Raw genomic sequence first — 6,271 nt, 5'->3', positions numbered from 1 at the left:
TGTGACAAACCCAAAGCCCCTGGAACGCTTGGTGTTTGGATCTCTCATTACCACACAGTCCGTGAGCGTTCCCCATTGCTCAAAATGGCTCCTCAGGCTCTCATCAGTTGTTTCAAAGCTCAACCCTCCAATGAAGAGCTTCCTCAGCTGTTCGGGCTCTTTAGGAGACTCTGACTTAGACATGACGGCAGGGAGAAGAGAGACTTTAACGATGCTTCTTCGGCGGCGTCCACGGGCAGCAGGTGTGTTGTTAACTCCACTGGGTAAATGCATTCTGCTTCTAGAGGTCCCTACTGACTGACATTCCTAGCTCTCTGTCTTTGGGCATCTTATTGTATAGTGTATAGGAAATTTTGGCCTTTCTCCTTAATGTAATGTAGGCCACCATTAAGTCCAAGTTTCAGTTAGCCAGCCCAGTAAGCTGTTATAGCCACTCTCAGTTAACTTATCTGTATCAATGAATTCAGTGCAATCAAAAATTACATTTTTCTCTCTCTCTTGTAATCCACTTCCATAAATATTTCCCAGGCTTTTACTAGTATAGCCCTGCAAAATGTATACTGGCAAAACCTTGCAGTTCTTTTGGTGTTTTTGATATCTATTTTTTTTTTTTTTTTTTTTTTGACAGAATCTTGCTCTGTCACCCAGGCTGGAGTGCAGTGGCTCGATCTTGGCTCACTACAACCTCCATCTCCCGGGTTCAAGCAATTCTCCTGCCTCAGCCTCCCGAGTAACTGGGATTACAGGCGCCCACCACCAAACCCGGCTAATTTTTGTATTTTTAGTAGAGATTGGGTTTTGTCATATTGGCCAGGCTGGTCTTGAACTCCTGACCTCAGGTGATCCTCCCGCCTCAGCCTCCCAAAATGCTGGGATTACAGGCATGAGCCACTGTGCCTGGCCCCCTATTATTTCTTAATTTGCATAAATTTAAGGTTGTACAAGTGTAGTTGTGTTACATGGATATTTTGAGTAGTGATGAAATCTGGGCTTTTAGTGTATCCCTCACCTGAATAGTGTACATCGTACCCATTAAGTAATTTCTCATCCCCCATCCTCCTCCCAACCCTCCACCCAATGTCTGTCATTCCACACTGTATGCCCCATGTGTACACATTATTTAGTTCCCACTTATAAGTGAGAACATGTGGTATTTGACTGCTTCAGAGTTGTTTCACTTAGGATAATGGCCTCTAGTTCCATCAATTTTGCTGCAAAATATATGATTTCATTCTTTTTTATGGCTGCATAGTATTCCATTGTGTATATATGCCACATGTTTTTTTTTTTTTTTTTTTTTTTTTTTGAGACAAGTCTTGCTCTTGTCCTCGAGGCTGGAGTGCAATGGTATGATCTCAGCTCCTCACTGCAACCTCTGCCTCCCGGGTTCAAGGGATTCTCCTGCCTCAGCTTTCCTGGTAGCTGCGATTACAGGCACCTGCCACCACGCCCGGCTAATTTTTGTATTTTTAGTAGAGACGGGGTTTCACCATGTTGTCTAGGCTGGTCTCGAACTCCTGACCTCAGGTGATCCACCCTCCTTGGCCTCCCAAAGTGCTGGGATTACAGGTGTGAGCCAATGTGCCCAGCCTATATACTACATTTTCTTTATTCAATCATCCATTTGGTTCCTATTCTTGAATCACACTTTGTAGTCCTGTAGTCCTTCTCTTTCTCTTTGGGTCTATTGCAACTTGAGTATTATTATGTGTCTGGAAGGAATGATGGATCATGCATATGGATTTTGAAAAGAATCAGTATGCCTCTTCAAGGTGACTACCTCTAGCAAGATAACTATAGAATCTTCAGGAAAGGGGCAGCTAACACCTTCAGAAGAGAGGAAGGGCTGCTTTTCATGTCAAAAGAGAACTAGTATAATTTGGGGGTTCAAGGGGGTTTAAATCTACCCAAATGCCCCTATTACAATTCTCAGAGTCTGTCTCTGGTGGCAAGCTGTTCTGCATGACCACGTAGCTGCCTGGGCCTTCTTGTGAAGTTCGGCGATGCACCATCTTATATTTGATTTCTTTTATTCCCGCTTCACTTCCCTTTTCCCCTCACTCTTATTGCCCTTGGATTGTACTTTCCAAGAAAGATTTAGCATGTAAACTTTGCCTCAGGTTATCTTTTTTAAGGGACCTGGGCTAAGACAGGAGAACTCCAGAAATGCGGTGACTGAGCATTGCAGTGACTGAGTGGGTATTTTTTGGTTTGTTTGTTCTTTGTTTTTGTTTGTTGTTGTTGTTGAAAGCAAGATAAATAGCTTAAGATAAAAAGGAGATAATTTTTTTTAGGGGAATGTAATTCAAAGGATCAAAGAAAAGACTGAACAAGTCCATAGATAAGATGGGAAGCAGGGAAAATCTGCTGATCTACGTAACACAACCAATGGATGGTGTTAGTGGTACAGGTTGAACACCCGTACTCTGAAAATCCAAAATCTAAAATGCTCCAAAGCCTAAAAGTTTTTGAACTCCCACAAGTAGAAATTTCACACCTGACCTCATGTGATGGGTTGCATGTATTATTTAAAATATTTTATAAAATTACATTCAAGCTATATGTATAAGGTATATATGAAACATAAATGAATTTCATGTTTAGACTCGGGTCCTATTCCAAAGATATCTCATTGTATATATAGAAATATTCCAAAATCTGCCAAAAAATCTAAATCCAAAATCTGAAACACTTCTGGTCTCAAGTGTATCAGATAAGGAATATTCAACCTGTAGTTTTAAAATACGTCCACAAATCTTTCTATAGTCCTGCCTTCAAGAGGTGGAATCTAATTCCCCTAGAGGGGAGTGTAAACTATACCTAGTGATGCGATTTCTACTGAATAAAATATGCTAGAAATGATAGCGTGTGACTTCTGAGGCTAGGCCATAGAAAGCATTGTGGCTTTCACCTGTCTTTGATCACCTGTTGCTGCCATGTCATGAAGACAGTAAAGCAGCCCCAGGGTGCAGGGTGGGGGCTAGGTGGTGAGGAACTGAGTCCTCCTGCCACCAGCCACACAAGTGGACCATCTCAGAGTCAATCCTCTTGTTTCTGTCAAGCTGGGAATGCAGATGACTTCAGCTTGGCTGACATCTTTAGTACAATCTCACAAGAGATCCCAGGCCAGAACTATCAGCGAAGAACCTACAGAAACTGTGGGATAATAAGTACTGGTTATTTTAAGCCACTGAATTTTGGTGTAATCTGTTGTGAAGCAGCAAATAACTAATACAGTATCGTTAAGGTATCCTCAGTGATGATTGACCTTTGTGTCACCATTATCATCCCCATCTGCAAATAGGGATAATAATAGGACCTTACTTATACAGCTGTTTCTAAGGATATGAAACACTCAAGATAGTGCCCAGGACAGAGTGAGGATGTCTACTGACTAGTAGATATTAGCTGTAGTGATAGTACTGCAGCTGCTACTACTACTACCATCTATTGACTTCTTGCTCTATAATCTCAAGATTCAAATTCTCAGCAAAGAGAATATGATTAACTTCTCTTGGGTTATATGCTCTCCTCTTGGGTAAGGGAGAGCAGGGCACTTTGATAAGAAATCCCACCAAGTCTATATTTCCTCAAAGGAAATTAAGATGCTATTGCGAGATTGAGGGACAATGGTTGCAAGACAGGCAAAAACAATACCCACTACATAGAGTGTATCTACTTTTAAGGCTTTTTGAATATAAACCCAAATTGCTTTCCCAAAATATATCTATCTATGCTCCCACCAAAAGCATACAAGAGTAGCCTTCTCACTTCATCTTTGCCAACATTACTATTATTCCGAAGAAGACAGAAAGAGCCAGGTTAATGGATGGAAAATAATATTTTATTGTTTAAGTCTGTGTATTAGTCCATTCTCACGCTGCTATAAAGAAAAGCCAGCTGGGCACAGTGGCTCATGCCTGTAATCCCAGCACTTTGGGAGGCTGAGGCAGATGGATCACCTGAGGTCAAGAGTTCAAGACCAGCCTGGCCAACATGGTGAAACCCATCTCTACTAAAAATACAAAAATTAGCCAGGCATGGTGGCACTTGCCTGTAATCCCAGCTACTTGGGAGGCTGAGGCAGGAGAATTGCTTGAACCCGGGAGGCAGATGTTGCTGTGAGTGGCGATCACACCAGTGTACTCCAGCCTGGGCGACAGAGTGAAACTCTGTCTCAAAAAAAAAAAAAAGAAATGCCTGATCCATGTTGTTGGCCCCCCTGCCAAAAAAAGACAAATGCCTGAGACTGGGTAATTTATAAAGAAATGAGGTTTAGGCAGGGTGCGGTGGCTCACGCCTGTAATCCCAGCACTTTGGGAGGCTGAGGTGGGTAGATCACCTGAGCTCAGGAGTTCGAGACCAGCCTGACCAACATGGTGAAACCCTGTCTCTACTGAAAATACAAAATTAGCCGGGCATGGTGGTGGGTGCCTATAATCCCAGCTACTTGGGAGGCTGAAGCAAGAGAACTGCTTGAACTCGGAGGGGTGGAGGTTGCAGTGAGCTGAGATCATGCCACTGCACTCCAGTATGGGCAACGAGAGAGAAACTCCATTCAGAAGATGAATAAATAAATAAACAAATAAATAAGGTTGAATTGGCTCATAATTCTGCAGGCTGTACAGGAAACATAGTGGCTTCTGCTTCTGGGGAGACCTCAGGGAACTGATTATACAATCATGGCAGAAGGTGAAGGGGAAGCATGGCTGGAGCAGGAGGAAGAGAGAGAAGGGGCAGGTGCCACAGGCTTTTAAACAATCAGATCTCATGAGAACTCTATCAAGAGAACAGCACTTGGGGGATGGTGCTAAACCATTCATGAGAAACCACCTCTATGCTCCAATCACCTCCCACCAGGCCCCACCCCCAACACTAGGGATTACCATCCGCCATGAGATTTGGATGGGGCCACAAATCCAAACCATATCAGCCTGCAATTCTTTACTTGTGAGGTTGGGCATGTGTCCATGTTTTTATTAGCCATCTGTATATCTCTTTTTTTTTCTTTTTTTTGAGAGAGAGTCTGGCTCTGTCGCCCAGGCTGGAGTGCAGTGGCCGGATCTCAGTTCACTGCAAGCTCCGCCTCCCGGGTTTATGCCATTCTCCTGCCTCAGCCTCCCAAGTAGCTGGGACTATAGGCGCCAGCCACCTTGCCCGGCTAGCTTTTTGTATTTTTTAGTAGAGACGGGGTTTCACCGTGTTAGCCAGGATGGTCTCGAACTCCTGACCTCGTGATCTGCCCGTCTCGGCCTCCCAAAGTGCTGGGATTACAGGCTTGAGCCACCGCGCCCGGCCTCTGTATATCTCATATTGTGAATTACGGGAATTGAGACTCTCAAGATAGAGAAGCTGAATAGTACCAGAGACAGTGGTAAGCAATGAATCCTACAAAGCACACAATAGAAATTCAATGAATGATGAGGACATGCCTGAGAATCTTTGGTATTAAGTGTGAAGGATTCTTGAAACAGAAGAGACATATAACTAGGCAAAACCTATTAACAGACTGTATTCTTGGAAATTATCCTGCCACTTCATGATTTTACTATTAGCTAAAAATTGGTATAAAATATTTATAGCCAAATACAAGAATGAATGTGATTGGACAAAACCTGAAATCGAAGCAAATTGTCTGCGTATCAAAGTACAATATCCGGAAATGTTGGTATGAACAACTTGACCCCTAAAAGTTAACTGATCTTAGATTACCAGCGCCAATATTTAGTATAAAAGGCTTATGTATGCAATAAAACTTTGGAATTCTCCTACTGAAAGTAGACATTCCTCCAGTTATTAGAAATAAATCCAGATGTCGGCAAATCTAAGTATTCTGGGTTTTGTTGTGTTTGTTTTGCTACAACTTGGACTAAAAGCTTTGTCTTTTGACTTAATTTTTTCATAATGTTAGACTTACAGAAAAGTTGTAACAAAGCTACAATAATACAAAAACCCAATGAACACTTCACATATTTCTCTCTCTCTCTCTCTCTCTCTCTGTGTGTTGGCGTGTGTGTGTGTGTGTGTGTATACCTTTTCTGAATTTTCAAGAGTAAGTTGTAGAAATGATGCTCCTTTACTCCTAAGTATTTCAGCACATATGTAGGCCCCAAACAAGAACATTATCTTAATAACCTCAATATAATGATCAAAACCAGGAAACTGACATCAATACCTACTATTTTGTAATCTACAGACCTTGTTCAGATATCTCCAGATTTTCTAACAGAGTTCTTTATAGCAAAAGAAGATTTTTACTCCAGGATTGATT

General features: G+C 42.2%; 1 pseudogene across 1 annotated transcript in view; it reads right to left on the bottom strand.

Moving 5' to 3' along the window:
• The window catches only part of LOC113225084, a 1,616-nt pseudogene extending 1,343 nt beyond the window's left edge, over positions 1-273 (bottom strand). The window contains exon 1 of the transcript XR_004229069.1: positions 27-273. The product of XR_004229069.1 is annotated as a heterogeneous nuclear ribonucleoprotein A1 pseudogene (transcript). The remainder of the gene's footprint in view (positions 1-26) is intronic.
• Positions 274-6,271: the final 5,998 nt, after the last annotated feature.

This window comes from Piliocolobus tephrosceles, chromosome 1 (genome assembly GCF_002776525.5).
Source record: "Piliocolobus tephrosceles isolate RC106 chromosome 1, ASM277652v3, whole genome shotgun sequence".
NCBI classification, from domain to species: domain Eukaryota; kingdom Metazoa; phylum Chordata; class Mammalia; order Primates; family Cercopithecidae; genus Piliocolobus; species Piliocolobus tephrosceles.
The sequence above is the reverse complement of the archived record's forward strand: the minus strand, read 5'-3'. Positions and strand labels throughout refer to the sequence as shown.